General features: G+C 39.2%; 1 protein-coding gene across 1 annotated transcript in view; it reads left to right on the plus strand.

Annotated features, from left to right (window-relative positions):
- Nucleotides 1–1,451: 1,451 nt before the first annotated feature.
- Nucleotides 1,452–17,526, plus strand: part of R3HCC1L (R3H domain and coiled-coil containing 1 like) — a 75,957-nt gene continuing 59,882 nt past the window's right edge. Inside the window, exon 1 of the mRNA XM_030759230.2 lies at nucleotides 1,452–1,530. The gene's annotated coding sequence lies outside the window, so the exon portion shown is untranslated. The remainder of the gene's footprint in view (nucleotides 1,531–17,526) is intronic.

A 17,526-nucleotide genomic window follows, 5' to 3' on the forward strand; every position in this document is an offset into this window, starting at 1 on the left:
GCAGTTCAGCATTTCTGTAAATCTAGAAGTATATAGGAGGCAGTGGGAGGAGATTAGCTCCTGACAGGCTTTGTTTGATATGCTGATTCACACCATAGGGTGGGTGGCAGAGGGAAAGGGAAAGGAATTGATTACTTTTCCTGCATAATAATTCCTGCATAATTCACAGCTGGTAATTGTGGGGTTTTGTTTTTGTTGGTTTCATTTTTTTGGTATGGGATCATTTGATCAATATCTATCTCTTCCAAGAGACCATCAACTCCACAAGGGCAGGGACTGTCTTGTTCACTATTATTTTCTCAGTACTCAGCACAAAGCCTGGTATATAGCATCAACCAAATACATCTTGCTGAATGACTGAATCATCTGGGGAATGTTTAAAACATGCCGATATCCACCTACCCTGAAACAAGATCTGCTATAAATCTCTCTTCTCTGAACCTCCGAACCACAACATGTGTAAGGATGGAGAGTAAGTAGTGGGGCTGGTGTCCATATTTTGTAAAAACCACTTAGGAGATTCACTTCCATTTCTCTTCCCAAAGCCAATCAAGTGGATCCTTTAAATGCTTTAACCAAAAGTGTGATATGATTAATTTTTGCTGGCTGCATAAATAGGCCTGATGGCAGTAGGGAGGACTCAGAGGTGCTGAAGTGCTGGGACCAGTAAGGAAGCCCACGCTGTGACCAGGTAAGAAATGAGACGGGTCTGATTTAAATCTCTGGCAGTGGTGTGAAGAGGGAGCAGATTCAAGAGATACTCAGGACATAGAATCTACACAATTTGGTGCCCATTTGGACATAAGTGGAAGAAGGAGTGAGACAGAGGGAGGAATCTAGGTTGAAGGTTGGAGTGAATATTAGTGAATAGGGAGGAGGGAAGAGTCACTTGAAATTGCTACATTTCAGATGCCTGTGGGACACTTAAATGTTAGTGTTCTCCAAGAATTCTTGTGAACACTAATATTTAAGAAGCAGGTTAGAAAAAGAGTTGTTGAAGGAGACTGAGAAGAATGACCGGAGAGGAAGAAGGAAAACCTGAATAGTGTCAGAAAATAAGTGATAATGTCCAACAGCGTCAAATGGTGCCTAAAGCTTAAGTTAGATGACATGAGTGATGGCAACAAGACCACTTTCTGTGGGGGCAGAAGCTGCCGGGTAGAGGACGAAGGAAGCGAAGACAGCGAGTTCAGACTAATTTTTTCAAGAAACTTATCTGTGGAAAGAGGAGGGATGGTATGATTGAGCTGTATGTGAGGAGATTTGAGCCCGTTTACAGCTAAGAGGTAGGGGAAGGGTTGAGCAGACGGGACCGCAAACACCTGCCCTCGCGCGCCATTTTGACTGCCTCCTCCTCCCACGTGACCGGGAGGCAGCCCGCGGAGGCCGGCCTCGCGGAAACTACAGCTCCCAGAAGGCCCCGCGGCTCTGGGGGGGGCGGAGCCGAGGCCTGGCGCGCGCCCCGACGGCGCGAGCGGAAGAGCTGGAACTTTGAGGAGGCGGCGGATGCGGGGAGCGACTGTGCCGCCGGTAAAGATCCGCTGCGCGTCCTTGTCCCTCCCTCTCGCCGCACACCAGGCTGGGGCTCGTTGCTTCCACTTCTCTCTCCACACTTGGCACAAGCTTTCTTTCCCCTTTGTTTGTTATCGGTGTTTTTCTTCTCAAGTGAGGCGTGGGGCCGGCCCCCTCCTGGGGCGGAGGTTACTGGGAAGCTTCCGCCCTTCGACCCCAGCGGGCCCTGGGTTGCTGGGGACCCTCTCAAGGCCCTTTTTACTTCCCAGGGCTGCGTGCTCGCTTGGGGCCCTCTCCCCAGTTACTGTCTGCGGAGGGGCCGTTTCTTTTCTGGTTTCAACAGGTACTGAGCGGGGACGTGGCGACCCCTTTCTCTCCCCAGGGGTACGGGGCTGTGGACGGCGGGGGCCGCCCGAGACGACCCCGGGGCTGCCGGCGATTTCTCTGGAGCGAGTCTGCCGCGCTGCCAGGGAGCCCCGGGCTGTCGGCTGGGGGTGAGCAGTCTAGTAGAGAGGGTGTACTTCCTGGTTTTCTTGGGCCGCCCTCGGAAAACTCCAGGTCCGATTATTAAAGTTTTCTTTATCAATAAAGCCTCCTCTCAGGGTTGAGTAGGGAAGAAGCACGGGATTTGGAATCTGATGTGCTGGGAGGAGTTTCGGGTATGTCACTTGCTAGATCTGTGGTCCTTTGTAGCACATTTACCGCAGCCTCGTTTTCCCAGTCCGAAAAATGGGGGTAATCGTCTTTGGCCTGCCTGCCTTCCGGTGTTATGGGGTTCAGCAGAAGTGACATGTGCGAGAAAGCACGTTTCAAATACAGCAAGCTCACTATCTTTCTGTCTACACACACACACACACACACACACACACACACACACACACACACACACACACACACGCTCGCTCGCTCGCTCCCCTCTTGCTTTGTTATAGCCGTCCTTTCCTCAGTGCTACACAGGTACGAGTATCCCAGAGAGCGCTTAATGTTCCTCACATGCGCTAAACTGATGCCTGTCTCCAGATGGTCTGCTGTCTCTTCCCCGTTTTCAGATACTGCTTGTGCTAAACCTAGCTCTGATTGTAATACGGTACTCCTATCCTGTGTATACTAGCTGAAACAAGAAATATTGGGGTTATTTCACAATATACACATTGAGGTATATGTGTTCAGAGTCTGTGTTACCTTACAGTTAGAATTCAGAATCTAAACAGCCAATATTCCAGCCTAGTTTTTATTCTGGCTGTTCAGCTCTGAGACTCCAAGCAGGTGGCTTTTTGTGGTATTTTTCCCCTTGTAGAGAGAGAGGATTTTACAAACAACTTTTTGTGGGTTTGGAGGTATAGTAATGAGGTAATCTTGTATTTATCCTGCAATCATTGGTTGAAGAATACCTGAATGTGGTTCTAAAAACAAAGAGGATGGCAGTACAGTGACTTAGTTGAATATACAAAGTTGAACAAATTTGAGTTCAAATCCCAGTGCTGTGACTTCTAGTTTATGACTTTTGGCAAATTATTTCTCCTCTCTAAGCCTGTCTACTAATTTCTAAAATGGAGATGATAGCATTTATCTCACAAGGTGTCTGTCTATAAGGATTAAATGAGATGTGAATATAAAGTAGTGTTGGAGTGAGTACGTGCTCATTATTTTGTTGCTGTTGTAATTGATGACTATGATGATGGTAAAAAATGACGATGATAATTTTAGGTAAAGTATTTTCTTGAGATTCCATTTCTTTTTTGTTGTTGTTTGTAAAATGAGGATAGTTATCCTTAACTGATAAACTTAAAAAAAAAGCTGTAAATAGAAGTGCTCAGATTGCAGGGTTGTTTTTTTTCAATTTTTTTTAAGCAATTGCATTTTATCTAAAGATTATATTAGGCTATTTTTTACTTTTAGAGGTTTCCAAAATGCTCTTGTTGTTGGGGTGTGCTGTTGGACTGGTGCTTCATTTATAACCCATAGTAAGAATGCAGTTTTCTGTCTGAACAATTATCTGTGTTTATGACTTAGATATTGACTATTTAGTAGGACAGAGTTTTATTTTTTTTTAAAACTTTATTGGAGTATAATTGCTTTACAATGTTGTGTTTCTGCTGTACAACAAAGTGAATCAGCTATACATATACATATATCCCCATATCCCCTCCCTCTTGAACCTCCCTCCCACCCTCCCTATCCCACCCCTCTAGGTGGTCATAAAGCATCGAGCTGATCTCCCTGTGCTATGTGGCTGCTTCCCACTAGCTATCTGTTTTACATTTGGTGGTGTATGTATGTCCATGTCACTCTCTCACTTCGTCCTAGCTCCCACCCCCACCTTGTCCTCAAGTCCGTTCTCTATATCTGCGTCTTTATTCCTGCCCTGCCCCTAGGTTCATCAGTACCGTTTTTTTAGATTCCATATATATGCGTTAGCATACGGTATTTGTTTTTCTCTTTCTGACTTATTCACTTTGTATGACAGACTCTAGGTCCATCCACCTCACTACAAATAACTCAGTTTTGTTTCTTTTTATGGCTGATTAATATTCCATTGTATATATGTGCCACATCTTCTTTATCCATTCATCTGTCGATGGACACTTAGGTTGCTTCCATGTCCTGGCTATTGTAAATAGAGCTACAGTGAACATTGCGGTACATGACTCTTTTTGAATTATGGTTTTCTCAGGGTATATGCCCAGTAGTGGGATTGCTGGGTCATATGGTAGTTCTATTTTTAGTTGTTTAAGGAACCTCCATACTCCATAGTGGCTGTATCAATTTACATTCCCACCAACAGTGCAGGAGGGTTCCCTTTTCTCCACACCCTCTCCAGCATTTATTTGTAGATTTTTTGATGCTGGCCATTCTCACTGGTGTGAGGTGATACCTCATTGTAGTTTTGATTTGCATTTTTCTAATGATTAGTGATGTTGAGCATCTTTTCATGTGTTTGTTGGCAACCTGTGTGTCTTTGGAGAAACGTCTATTTAGGTCTTCTGCCCATTTTTGGATTGAGTTGTTTGTTTTTTTGATATTGAGCTGCATGAGCTGCTTGTATATTTTGGAGATTAATCCTTTGTCAGTTGCTTCATTTGCAAATATCTTCTCCCATTCTGAGGGTTGTCTTTGTCTTGTTTATGGTTTCCTTTGCTGTGCAGAAGTTTCATTAGGTCCCATTTGTTTATTTTTGTTTTTATTTCCATTACTCTAGGAGGTGGATCAAAAAAGATCTGTCTGTGATTTATGTAGGACAGAGTTTTACAGAGCATTTTTTGTTGGTTCCCCATCCTCCCCACCTTTCTTTTTTTTAAAGCCAGAGTATTTGACTGTAAAAGTTCATTCTAGTGGGTAGTGTCCAGAAGATTTGGTGACCGTCATTTTTGAAAGTGGAAACACTTAGTGACAGGTGCTGATGGTGGCACTGGTGTGTGTGTGTATCTGTAAGGAGTGAGAGTTCAGAGAAACCAAGGAGGAGTGCCTAATAGAGAAAACTGATGTGTTGGTCAAAGCAAAGTCTTAGAGTTAAGAATTGAAATGTTTACTTTTCATTCCTTCAGATGCTGTGTTGACTACAAGATGTCTACAGATGCATATGTTTCCTTTACTGTCTTTTTTGATGTGGTTTTCCCTGGCTCTGCTTTGCCAGTTTCATCCTGACATATAGTTAAGAATCAGCAAGATAACTATTTTTTTTACTACAGACTTGTGTATAAACTATGACAGTAGAGAGTCATTTCCATTAAAATCTACTTTGTGTGCTATAATGTGTTATTTTTTCCTTTATGTTTTAAACATTTTTGTTCTTGATTGGTTTTTACTTGAGTTTTTGGAAGGTAGACCCATTTTCAGGCTTAGTGAAAGATCGTATTATTATTATTACTATATTTAATTTTATTATTATATTTTTTCTTACAGTCATGAATTTTGGTGATACATATATATTCATTCCCAAAATGCTTCACATGATCACTATTTTTTTGTTAGTCAAGGTTAAGTTTGTTGACTGTGACCATTGAACCCTGAGAAACAGCAAAATTAATTGGCTAATAATTTTGAATCTGTGACCCTGTCCTCATTAGCTCCATAAGCTCAGTGTTCACAAAATATCTCACCAGAATGAATGATAAGACTGGTATATTGTTGATTTGGCACCTGTGCACTCATTAGATATAGTAGAAGTAAATGAACTAGTGGTAGAAGTAAAAGTATATATTTTTAATTATAAACCTATAATACAAGACTAGCCGTCACACTATGTATAAAACTGGTGACCTGTAGGATGATCTTTGACAATCACTAACCTGAACTACAATTTAGACGTTTCTTTTAGTTGTTGAATTGTATTGGTTGCAGGCTTCCCACCCACAGGAGAAGTGAGAAGAAATGGAACTAGGCTGTTCATGTCTTGAAAGAGAACCCTACTTCTACTATGCCACCCACCGAAAATGTGCTCTTACCTAGTGGGGAAAAACATTTAGAGTTTTCTGTTAATGAGCCCAGTAGGATGGATGAAGCCCCGGTAACTCGTAAGAGCTTATTGAATTACAGAGAAATTCCAGTTGTCAGAGGTTTAGATAGGAGAGAAGTTATAGGGTATTGCTTTGCAGCGGTAAGCCTGCATTTGAAGAGGATTTTCTCCTCTCAGTAAAAACATGGACCAGTTTCTCCCAGTTTGTGGTGTGTATTTTTCACGATCTCATGCTAGCCTTCTGTCTAGTTTTTCATTCTTCCAATTTGCTCTTCAGTTTCATTACTATCTATTGTTCCTCTTGTATCTCTTTTTTTTTTTTTTTTTTTAAGTCAAACATGGCTGGTTTTGGACTAGGGATAAAAACAGACAAGCAGAGAAACACTGTTGGAAACAGCAGGTTCTGGTGTCTAGTATTCTGAGGTTCCCAAATAACACGGGTTAACCTGTGCATATGATAATGGATTTCTGGAATGGGCAAGTGGCTGACAGTTCATGACTGTTTAACCTGGTTCAGAGGCAAAAATATGGGCAAATGGTGTGTGGTGCTCCTTAATATCAGGTTTGCCTCTAAGGAAAAAATATGTGTAGTGTTAATACTGGCTTGCATCTGGGCTGCTTCAAGTTCTTTGCCATGGAATACCAGAAGAGTATTAAAGAAAGAAGGGAAGCACTTGGATTTAAATCTTCACCTCTCAAATTTATACCAATAATCCTGTTTGTTTTTCTTTATCATCTGTAAAATAGAGTTAATAATATCAAGCCTGCTTATTTATAAAGATTAGAGGGAAAAGTTAACAAGAATTTCTTGGAAATGGGGTAACTATAGGGGAGAGACTTATAGAAAGGCAGAGTCTGAGAGGGGAAAACACACACACTGGGGTGGGTCACTTAGGAGAGATAGAAAGAGGAATACACACACACCAAAGGCAGAGAGTTAGGGTCAGTCAGAGATAGAGAGGGGACATTGGAAACACAGAGGGACAGTCAGACTGAGGCATTTAGAGTTAGAAAGAAGGGTAATCAGAGATGTAGAGAGAAGGGCTGACTTAGAAATGACAGGTGGATGCAGGGAGGGAGCTGGAGAAAGAGAGACTGTGAGGGGGAACAACCAGGAAGGCATGACCAAGAGATGGGAGCTTATTGAGTTAGTTTTTGTCTGTTATTTGGGGAGATCTTGTAGACATTTGTAATTAGCCAGGAAAGGGAAGAAATGCAGATATTAATAGTAAATCAAGTAACATGTTTATTCAGTGTTTATTACACTAAAATTTTCCCTTAAACACTAACTTTATTTTGCATATTAAACATATAAGCACCAAGCCGACTCTTGTTACAGGCTTGTTGACTACTTGACCGCTTCATAGTATAGTTTAAACCCATTTTAAAAAATGAAATAAAATGATTATTTTCTTTTTTAGAAATATTTTTTCTTAAAAATATCTAATATATGCTTACTGTAGAAAACTTGGGAGATACAGAAAAATTTAAAGAAAAACAAAACTCATAATCTCGCAATCTAAGCAACACATAATGAGGCCTGCATTTTTCATGTTTACTTACAGTCTTTTTTTTTTAGGTATTTATTAAAGTTCTTCTTCTTTCCTAACAGAACCAAAAAGCTGTTTGTAAGTCCAAAATCATTTTTTAAAAATTAATTAATTAATTTTTGGCTTCGTTGGGTCTTCATTGCTGCATGTGGGCTTTCTCTAGTTGTGGCGAGCAGGGGCTACTCTTCGTTGCGGGCTTCTCATTGTGGTGGCTTCTCGTTGCAGAGCACGGGCTCTAGGCGCACGGCCTTCAGTAGTCGTGGCACGTGGGCTCAGTAGTTGTGGCACACCGGCTTAGTTGCTCCGTGGCATGTGGGATCTTCCCAGACCAGGGCTCGAACCCGTGTTCCCTGCATTGGCAGGTGGATTCTTAACCACTGTGCCACCAGGGAAGTCCCCAAAATCATTTTTAAATTAACTATTTGTGGTGGAGTTAACTTTATATTCCTATTTTGGCACTTAGGTACTTCCATAAACTGTAGTATTTGTGTACCTATTTTTATTTCCTACCTCCCTAGGTTAGATTAATAACTAGGCTATCTGTTATTCATATTTGTGTTTTAGACTAACCAAGTGTCTTACATATAGTAAGTACTCAGAATATATTTGAGATGAATTGTTAAGTTCTCTAATTAGAAACTTTCCTATTTAAATAGTTCTGTCCAATTTCTCATCGGCAGACTGGATCTTCCTTAATGTTGAGAAAAGCTTGATTTTAGGCTGTGTGTGTGTGTGTGTGTGTGTGTGTGTGTGTGTGTGTGTTTAATATGAAGTTACTGAACTAGGAAAGGGGTGCTTTTTCCGGTTAGCTTTCGTTATGTAGCAAGCTACTCTGAAATTTAGTGATGTATCAATAAAACAGCATTTTATTATGCTATGGATTCTGCCAGAATTCAGACAGGGCAGTGTGGAGATGGCTTGAACCTTAGCTAGAAAGGCTTGAAAGCTGGTGGTAATTTTGTGGCTGGAAACTAGAATCTGGAGCCTTCTCCACTCATGTGCCTCACGATTGAAGTTGACTGTCCCCTGGAACACCTACATATGGTCTCTCCACATAGACTAATTGGGCTTCTTCACAGCATGGTGGCTGTGAAATTTTTGACATTGAGTTGTATGAGTTCTTCATATATTTTAGATATTAACTCCTTATCGAACATATCATTTGCAGATATCTTCTCCCATTCAGTAGGTTGCCTTTTCATTTTGCTGATGCTTTGCAAAAGCTTTGCAAAAGCTTTTGAGTTTGATGTAGTCCCATTTGTTTATTTTTGGTTTTGTTGTCCTTGCCCAAGGAAACAGATCCGAAAAAATATTGCTAAGACTGATGTCAGAGAGCATGCTGCCTGTGTTTTCTTCTAGCAGTTTTATGGTTTCAGGTCTTACATTTAAGACTTTAATCCATTTTGAGTTTATTTTTGTATTTGGTGTAAGAAAGAGGTCAAGTTATATTCTTTTGCATGTGGGTGTCCAGGTTTCCCAACATCGTTTATTAAAGAGACTATATTTTCCCCACTGTGTATTCTTGCCTCCAGTGTCATAGAGTAATTGACCATATAAGTGTGGGTTTATTTCTGGGCTCTCTATTTTGTTACATAGTCCGGTCAATCTTTGCAATTCTTCGCATTCTACTAGATGAACTGTATGTTGAGGAATGCAAAATATAGCAGTATCTATTTGAGGTTATTAGGCCTTCATGGAAGAGGAGGATCTTGAAGGAAGTGATAGAATGACAAATTGACTTGAGAGGACAGAAGAAAATTCCACAAAGGGTGATGAGACGTTAGAAGCCAAAAAGTACAATATATGTGAACTGAATGAGACAAAAAGGGTGTTTTAAAAATATCGCACAAATGGAAGGTTTGATTTCACTGATGATGAGTAGTAAAGAGATGTGATTTGTCAGGTTTACATGTCTGTGGGGGTAATGGAGAATTAATGGGAAGCTTTGAGGCTAGGCTGAAGAACTTAGATTTGATCCTATAGATGATGGTATTTTTGTTGAAAGTCATATGATGAAAACAGCATTTGAGAAAGGTTGTCCTGGTAGCTTTGTGGGATAACCTCAAGCAGGGAGTGGCTGTAGGGTATCTCAATAGGACAATCATGGAATGATATGGAAATAGAAAACATGATAGCTTTTGTGAAGGAAGAGCAATAAGAATGGGGTTAGAAAAGCTGAAAGAGTCGGAATACCTCAAAGTTTTGAGCCTGACAAATCAAGTGTATTGTGGTGTCTTTTTTTTTTTTTTTTTTTTTTTTGCGGTACGTGGGCCTCTCACTGTTGTGGCCTCTCCTGTTGCAGAGCACAGGCTCCAGACGCGCAGTCTCAGCGGCCATGGGTCACGGGCCCAGCCGCTCCGCAGCATGTGGGATCCTCCCGGACCGGGGCACGAACCCATGTCGCCTGCATCGGCAGGCGGACTCTCAACCACTGCGCCACCAGGGAAGCCCCAGGTGTCTTTTTTTTTAAGATCTATTTTGATGTGGACCATTTTTAAAGTCTTTATTGAATTCGTTACAGTACTGCTTCTGGTTTTTAATGTTTGGTTTTTTGGCCTCGAGGCATGCGGGGTCCTAGCTCCCTGACCAGGGATTGAACGTGCACCCCCTGCATTGGAAGGCGAAGTCCCAACCACTGGACCACCAGGGAAGTCCCTATTGTGGTGTCTTGATAATGACATTATCTGAGAAAGGATCTCAGATAGGTCTAGGGAGAAAGATAATGAGTTCAACTGCTAATACAAGTTTTAGGTATTGGATAATTTGAGTGGCAGTTGAAAAAATCTGGTGCTTTAAAAATAAAGAACTTAATAATATAAATGAATGCTGTCCCTTTGAAAGTAATCCATTTTTAAGACCGTGCATTTATTTTAGCAAATAAATATTCTTTGGAATTTGTCTTTTGGAACTGCTTTCAGAGCCAATAGAACCATATAAGAAAACCAGTCTCATTACTTTATGGTCATATCTTTTGTGCCCAAGAGTATTATCTTGCTTGATCACTCATCTTATTTACCATTTTTATTTCTAAGTGATATTTCACAGTTCCTAAAAGTTAATCTGCAGAGACATGAAATTTATTACCATGGTGGATATTTAAATAACTATCATCGTTGCTGAGGACAACCTTAAAAAGCTGTGACAGCATCCTTAGAAAAGGTGCTAGTGCATGCTGGTTAAGAGGGTGGGTTCTGGAAGCCTAGATTTGAATGATCTCTTTAGTACATTAGTTCTGTGTATTGAGTAAGTTACTTAACTTGTCTGGGTCTCAAGTTTCCTCATTTTTAAAATGAGGATGGTGATAATATGCCCTACTTCATAGGATTATTGTGAGGGTTAGCTCTTAGAACAATGCCTGGCAAATATTAAAAGCTCAGTAAATATTAGCTGTTTATTACCATCACAACAACTACCACTACTGCTACCACCACCACTTTGGCTATTCATCTTTTTTGTTTTAAAAATCACTTGTGTTCCTGTTTAATTATGTCTTGTACAAATGGAATGATAGACAGCTGGAGATAAAAGTAGAGCTCAAATAAATGATCAGACATATAGTGATGAGGTTTTATAGAATGTTTGACCTAGAACTTAGTGGGAGGAGAGCAGAAAAGACCAAGGACGGAATATTGGGGAATATTCATAGTAAGGGAGTGGGAGGCAGAAAACGAGCCGGCAGAAGGGCAGTGGAAGATTGTTTAGAGAACAAAAGAAAACAAGGAGTGTACATTAGTATAGAGGTTATATTAATTAGGATTAGACTTGTTTGCAACCAAATAACAGAGACTTAAGCATGATAGATTTCATTTCTCTTGATGTCATGAATTCCAGAAGTAGTCTAGGACTGTTGTGGTTTATCATGGTGTCATGTTGTTGCTCCACTGTGCATGGATTCACTTGATGGTCTGAGATGGCTGTTGGAGTTCCAGCCTTTTCATCCACGTTCGAACCAACAGAAAGGAGGAAGAGAAGAACATATCTCCCTCCCTTTAAGGATACTTCCTAAAAGTTATATGTACCACTTTTGCTCATATTCCATTGGTCACATAGCCACATCTTCCTGCAGGAGAGGTTGGGAAATGTAAACTATTTTGAATGGTCAGTGCCTGGGAAGAAAAAACAGGAACAATAAGGAAAATCCAAGGGTAGCTAGATGAGGACTATCAGGTAGATAACAGAGTTAATTGTCCTTAGGATAGTTTAATTCATTATTGGTAATCCTTGATAAGAGTTTCAGTACTTGGCGAAACTATGAGTATGAAACTACTCTTATCAAATTGCATCAACAGTACTTTATTTTTAGGGTATAATCCCTTCATGAATCCCTACTTAATTAGGATTATCAGTCTCTTATAATGAAAAAGATTATGGGTGTGTATATATACGTGTGACATATACATATATATTATATATATAATGTATATATCTTCTCACTTAACATTAGTGTTTGCCAGAATTTCTTCATATGGCAGCAGCATGCAGTAAAATTGATGATAATTAAGCCTCTGATATCTTTCTTTATTTGTTTTCAGCTTCTAATTTACCTAGCCTTCTATCCACTCTCCAATTTGGTTGTTTAGGGCCACTGTTTTTAATCTGTCTCTGTCCTTTTATATTACCACTCTCTCTCACTGCTGTTAATACTTCCCAAAATAGATAAATGAGCATATTTAATTAAATGTGTTATTTGCACTGTCCTGATCATTAATCAATTTGTAAGTAAGGTCAGACCTACAATCTTCCTAGTATTACCATGACTGAATTCTCTCTATCCACTAAATTGGTAATTATTTGCTTTAGAGTTTTTTTTTTATTTTTAAAGCTTCTATATTTTGTATGTTTATGTTCTTTTAGTGTTGGAAATATGAAGGTCTTCTAACAAAAAGGGGACTATGTTTTCCCTAGGATTTTTGTCCCTTTAAATTGAAAATGTTTTATTTATATATTTTTGAATGATGAACAATATATTTAAGATAAGAAATTCATATGTTGCTATTTATATTTTGTCAACAGACATATAGTTTAAAATAGATGTAGTTTAAAAAGGGTTTATAACAAAATACAGTGAATAGTTACTGTGTCATTCCTGCCCACTCTCTCTAGTCCTCTCCCTAAAGGTAACCACTTTCAATTCCTTAAGCTGTTCCTTCTGGCATTTACAAATCTCCGTATTTTAAAATAATATGTGTGTAATGCTGTCTTTTGATTCACCAATTTATTCATTATATGTTGTGTTTCTGTTATGATAAAGTTTTATTGTTCTTATAAATTTATTTATTTATTTATTTATGGCTGCATTGGGTCTTCGTTGCTGCGCGCGGGCTTTCTTTAGTTGCAGCGAGCAGGTCGTTGCGGTGCAGTGACTTCTCTTGTTGCGGAGCACGGGCTCTAGGTGCGCGGGCTTCAGTAGTTGTGGCACGCAGGCTCAGTAGTTGTGGCTCACGGGCTCTAGAGCGCAGATACAGTAGTTGTGACGCACGGGCTTAGTTGCTCCGTGACATGTGGGTTCTTCCCAGACCAGGGCTCGAGCCCGTGACCCCTGCCTTGGCAGGCGGATTCTTAATCACTGTGCCACCAGGGAAGCCCAGTTTTATTGTTCTTAAACCACAATCACCACTGCTACTCCTCCCCTGGCCTCCCAGTTTCTGTTACAATATTTGGTTAAATCAAATAGTTAATGTTGTGTTTACATTATGTCTGTGCAAATTTTATTTGCTTATAGTGTCTTAAATAGTGGCCTCTAAGTGCAGTTTTCCACAAGGTAAGTGACAGTAATCTGTCAGTTCAAATTTTCTTTCTTTTTTAAAAAAATTCTTGGAAATTTCTCTTCTGGAGACTTTCTTTGTCCTCCTGTCTGAGCCTACTGTTTGGGCCTGCTGCACAGCTCTTTTCCTGGGATGATTTTCCTTTGTTGTCATCCTTAGACTTTTCTCTGTTTGGGGTATGATTCCCAATATTGTTGGAACTCTTATCTTCTTCATTCTTCATTTACCCTCTTGCTTAAGTGGAGCACATCCTCTAGTAGTTGTGTTGTATTAAAAAGATGGTACTATGGCGGAGAGCCTGGGGATGACTGCCTTCAACATGCCTGTCTCTGTCACAAAACTTTAATCTGAAATGGTTGCATTCTACTTCTAGTTCACAGTTAGCATCCTGGAATTCCCATTCACCAATATTCCTTCACTTCTCTCTTGTGTTGGATATCCTGTTTTCCATATCCCGTGTCTTTCTTTGTTTTGATTTATGTGCCAGGTACTGTGCTAACATCTTTTTTCTGTTTAATTTATGTTGACATTATTTCACACTACAGAAAATTACAAGAATGAACAAAAAATTTACCCAGATACCCCAAATGTTGCCACTTTACTGTATTTCCTTTCTCCGTCTCTTCCCCCCAACCTGCCATATTTGTTTCTTGAACTGTTTGAGAGTAAGGTACAGACCTATTCCCCTGTATACTTAAATACTTCAGAGTGCATTTTCTAAAAACAAGGACATTCTTGTATGAATGCACAGTACAGTTGTCAATATCAGGAAATTAACATTGATTTAATATTATTATGTAGTCCACAGACTTTTTCACATTTCACTCATTGTCCCAATAATGTACTGTTTTATAGCAGAAGGAAATTCTGGCTCATGAAGTGTATTCAGTTGTCATGTCTCTTTAGTTTCCTTTAATCTGGAACATTTCCTCAGTCTTTGTTTTTGCATGAGATTGACATTTTTGAAGAGTACAGGCCAGTTAATTTGTAAAATGCTTGTAATTTGGGTATATCTGCTGTTTTCTCATGACTGGATTCAGGTTATCCATTTCTGGCACGAGTACCACAGGAGTAATGTTATGCTTCTCAGGGCATCATGTCAGGAGGCACAGGATGTTGAAATATTAGTAATGTGATCTTGGATCACTTCATTAAGGTAGTATCTGCCAGGTTTTCCACTATTTTTCCTTTTATAATTTTTCTTGGTTGTAAAATATACATAACATAAAATTTTATCACTTTAACCATTTTTTAAAATTTATTATTTTTTTAACATCTTTATTGGAGTATAATTGCTTTACAATGGTGTGTTAGTTTCTGCTTTATAACAAAGTGAATCAGTTATACATATACACATGTTCCCACATCTCTTCCCTCTTGCGTCTCCCTCCCTCCCACCCTCCCTATCCCACCCCTCTAGGTGGTCACAAAGCACCGAGCTGATCTCCCTGTGCTATGCGGCTGCTTCCCACTAGCTAGCTATTCTACGTTTGGTAGTGTATATATGTCCATGCCACTCTCTCACTTTGTCACAGCCTACCCTTCCCCCTCCCCACATCCTCAAGTCCATTCTCTAGTAGGTCTGCGTCTCCATTTCCGTCTTACCCCTAGGTTCTTCATGACCTTTTTTTTTTTTTTTCTTAGATCCCATATATATGTGTTAGCATACAGTATTTGTTTTTCTCTTTCTGACTTACTTCACTCTGTATGACTGACTTTAGGTCCATCTACCTCTCTACAAATAACTCAATTTCATTTCTTTTTATGGCTGAGTAATATTCCATTGTATATATGTGCCACATCTTCATCCATTCATCCGATGATGGACACTTAGGTTGCTTCCATCTCCTGGCTATTGTAAATAGAGCTGCAATGAACATTTTGGTACATGACTCTTTTTGAATTATGGTTTTCTCTGGGTATATGCCCAGTAGTGGGATTGCTGGGTCATATGGTAGTTTTATTTGTAGTTTTTTAAGGAACCTCCATACTGTTCTCCATAGTGGCTGTATCAATTTACATTCCCACCAACAATACAAGAGTGTTCCATTTTCTCCACACCCTCTCCAGCATTTATTGTTTCTAGATTTTTTGATGGTGGCCATTCTGACCGGTGTGAGATGATATCTCATTGTAGTTTTGATTTGCATTTCTCTAATGATTAATGATGTTGAGCATTCTTTCATGTGTTTGTTGGCAATCTGTATGTCTTCTTTGGAGAAATGTCTGTTTAGGTCTTCAGCCCATTTTTGGATTGGGTTGTTTGTTTTTTTGATATTGAGCTGCTTGTAAATTTTGGAGATTAATCCTTTTTCATTTGCAAATATTTTCTCCCATTCTGAGGGTTGTCTTTTGGTCTTGTTTATGGTTTCCTTTGCTGTGCAAAAGCTTTTAAGTTTCATTAGGTCCCATTTGTTTATTTTTGTTTTTATTTCCCTTTCTCTAGGAGGTGGGTCAAAAAGGATCTTGCTGTGATTTATGTCATAGAGTGTTCTGCCTATGTTTTCCTCTAAGAGTTTGGTACTGGCACAAAAACAGAAATATAGATCAATGGAACAGGATAGAAAGCCCAGAGGTAAACCCACACACATATGGTCACCTTATCTTTGATAAAGGAGGCAAGAATATACAGTGGAGAAAAGACAGCCTCTTCAATAAGTGGTGCTGGGAAAACTGGACAGCTACATGTAAAAGAATGAGATTAGAACACTCCCTAATACCATACACAAAAATAAGCTCAAAATGGATTAAAGACCGAAACGTAAGGCCAGAAACTATCACTTTAACCAGTTTTAAGTGTACAGTTCAGTGGGATTAAGTGCATTGACATTTTGTTTGTAATTTTGAGGCATCTTTGCAAAAATACTTTGAGATTTTATAAATATCCTGTTACTCCTTGAACTTTTACTCACTAACTTTAGTATCCATTGGTGATTTCTGCCTGAATCATTTTCATGATGGTTCCTAAATGTCGATTTTCTAATTCCATCATGTCTAATACACTTATTTATAATACTTTATTTCATTATTTATTTTGACGCTGTTCCTGATTTGGCCAGTGGGAGCCCCATTCAGGCTGATTCCTTCTCCTTTTGCCTTGCCCTTGTCATTCTTGGAGCACTTCCCCACTTTTTACCACAAGGTGTTCTAGGCTTATCTTGCACTCTCCCAGCCTGAGTCCTGCAATAAGTTATTTCCTCAAAGAGCTCTGGTTTGTTTTAGTAGAGAATGGCTCTATAAGCCAGGATCTGGACTCTAGATGTCCATTGACAGTGCTGCTGGGTGTCAGTATCATTGCCTTTAGGCCCTTTGAGTAGACATCTAGGAAATAGAAATATGTGATATGTGTGTGTGTCCACACACGCTCATATACATCTTTATCTGTCTACTGAAAGCAATGAGTTTATATTGATACCTCTGATTCCAGTCCAACACTACAGGGTTTATTCATTCTGTATTTATAACTCCCTGTTCCAAAAGTGAGAAACCTGCCCCCATTATTCATGTTTTTACTTATTGGTCTAATCCTGGAATACCAGAAAATAGTTTAAGAATTGCTAACTCATACCACTACTTAAAAGACACCTAGTAAGTAGAGTTCAATATTTGTTTATAGTTTTTTCCTGTAGCCTATGGGCATATAGTCTAAATCTCCACTGGCCAATAAAGTAGCCACTAACCACACGAATTGAGATGTGTTGTGAGTGTGAACTGTACACAGTTTGTAAAGTTAGTATGAAATAAGAAATGTGAAATACTCATTAATATTTAAATAATATGGTGGTTATGTGTTGAAATATTTTAGATATGTTAGGTAAAATAAATTTATAAAATAAATTTTACCTATTTTTATTTTAATGTGGCTACTAGAAAATATTAAATTTCATATGTGGCATCCATTGTCTCTCTATTGGACATCACTGAGCAAGAAACCATGTTCAAAAGTTACTTGGATTAGTTTTCTCGCCCCAACATTCTTCCTAAAACGTGGTTATGTTAGTTATTTGAAGTACAGTTCATTTCTATTGTATTCTAAGTTTTTCTCCCCATCCTAATTGATCTTATTTATTTTTGAGCATGTGAAACATTAATATGGTTCCAAAAGTCAGAATTGTATTTAAAAATATATATATATACTCAAAACATTGTCACCCATTTCTTCTTCCTTTTCACCCTGTTTCCACCCATCCTCTATAGGTAACCAATCTTATCATTCTCTGAATTATCCTTCTTGTGTGTTTTT

Source organism: Delphinapterus leucas, chromosome 16 (genome assembly GCF_059928025.1).
Source record: "Delphinapterus leucas isolate spDelLeu-1000000601 "Yukka" chromosome 16, BTC_Dleu_Yukka2, whole genome shotgun sequence".
NCBI lineage: Eukaryota > Metazoa > Chordata > Mammalia > Artiodactyla > Monodontidae > Delphinapterus > Delphinapterus leucas.